Below are 2,106 nucleotides of genomic sequence, written 5' to 3'. Positions count from 1 at the left end.
CCTGCCTGCGGTACCCCCGGGACCAGCCCCGGGATCTGCGCCGGGCGCTGCCATGGGGACACTCCCTGCGAGCGACAAGGGGTTAGGGGTCTCTGCTTGGGGCAGCTGCGTAATTGTGAGCCCATTTTCTATCTGCAGCACTCCTCTAACATAAAGAGGTGCTTGACCTTGGCTTTTTTTTAAAGGACCCATTGTGCTCCTTCCAGGCGGTGCTGTCATGTCTTCTTGTTCTCTTCCCTTTGATCTGAAATAGATGAAAACCACGACTGCTCTCCGGCTCCTTGCCTGTGAGTGGACCCAACGCTGCTGTATTAATAAGGGCTGGAGAACAAGGCACGAGTAAGGAAGGAAGAATGAAAAATTGCATGTGAAAAAGCAGAAGACCTGAAGGCAAGTTTTTCATGTCAAAACACTTGTTGGCTGCTTGTTTTGAGGGTTTCAATTTAAACAATATATGAAAGGCAGTGGCCTGAATCCTTCCAGTTGAAGCTTTGGGCAGATCAAGGGAAGTGCCACAGCTGCTGCTGCACTGTGCTACCGAGATGCTCTCACGATGCTCTTGTCTGAATTTATTTTTAGAGATGGAAACCTCTGCTTTTCTGCGATACTCAGCATCGCTGCACCAGGAAGGCTGTCAGAAGGAATTCAGCTTCTGTGCTCCCTTTTCCTGCGACCTTAACATCTACAGCGCTGAGCCCTGCTCGACATTTCCAGCAAAACCTTCTTCTCCAGATTGTCTTGATTTTTTTTAAGCATTGACGCCACTCATAAAATTTCAGAAAAATAAGATAATTAGTGCCGCTTGTAAGTAACTTTTAGGGAAATGTCAGCTGCTCTGCATTCAGCATATGCTGAAGCAGTATTCTTCAAATGCTCGAAATTTCTTCTCCAGCTTCCTGTGGATGAACAGGTCACATCCAAGCTGTGTTACGACTGAGGCAGCGCCAGAAAATTATAGATGTCAGCAACCTGCAGACTGTGCTGTATATGGAAGACTAAAATTACACTGAAGGAAATAAGGAAGGTGAGGAGAGATTTCCGATAAGAGCTCTCTGCTAGTGGAGGGCACCTTCTGTGACTGATTTTGGGAAGAGTTTGTTTACCAGAAATTTTGGTAATAGCCTTGATGTCAGTTGTCATCTGCTGTGTTCAACAGTTGACACATGTCCTCCTCCCCCGTTCCGAGGCGTGAGCTCTGGGTGAGCAGCACCTCTGAGACATTTTTGTCTCCAGCTTGTTGACCACCCTTTGAGAGGAACGGCACGGGTGAAGGAAGCAAGACAGGGATGGCAACCATTTACATGACGTGGGGTCACCCCCAGCATCTCCACCGCCCCAGAGCAGCCTGTTGGGACCACTGGCCTAGAACAGCAGCTGCCCGACAGACCATTAACTTCCACTGCTGGATTCGTAAATACTGTCTTGTCCTTCTCAAATATCACATTGGCCGCATGCTCGCCCATGAATCTTCGAGAATTATAGAAGCAGTTGAAAATGATGTTCCCAACATGAATGTAAGAGAAGAACAGCAGTTGCTTATTGCTAACCAAGATGCCAGATTAATAATATTAATTTATTTTTTCAGTGAGCCCTGACTGGGTTGAAATCAGTTGTGAGCTCAAAGGAGGAGAAGATTTCTGTCTGTGTGTTGAGTTTTCTGTCTAACTGACACAGCGAGTCCATTTCAAGCAGGCTACCTTCCCCCCGCCGCCCCCGGAACGCTCCCCTTGAGAGAAGCACCAGCTTGTTCTTACTAAGAAGCATTTCTCTTGATCTCTGTAGTGCCTCTCATCCTAATTGCAGCTATCTCGTTTCAAACGTCTCATTGTCTTCCCAATTAGAAATGAGCCCCAGGGTTTGGTTCCCATCCTCCTTGCTCCCCGGCAGGAGCGGAGGCTCTCGGTCACGGCTTGAGCCTTGTTCCGTCTCCCCGGCCGTCAGCCTGGCTCGGGGGTCTGATGGAGGCGGGAGATACTCTTTGTGCGAGTTCCTATCAGCAAACCCAAGACGCAACCCGCAGACACCCGCCTGCCAGCGCTGCAGCTGACAGGCTGTGCCATAATAGCTGCTCAGTGTTACAGTGCTCTCCGGCTCCCCAATTTAAAA

The sequence above is a fragment of the Charadrius vociferus genome, unplaced genomic scaffold (genome assembly GCF_000708025.1).
Source record: "Charadrius vociferus isolate BGI_N301 unplaced genomic scaffold, ASM70802v2 scaffold744, whole genome shotgun sequence".
Lineage (NCBI taxonomy): Eukaryota > Metazoa > Chordata > Aves > Charadriiformes > Charadriidae > Charadrius > Charadrius vociferus.
This window is presented reverse-complemented; position numbering follows the sequence as displayed.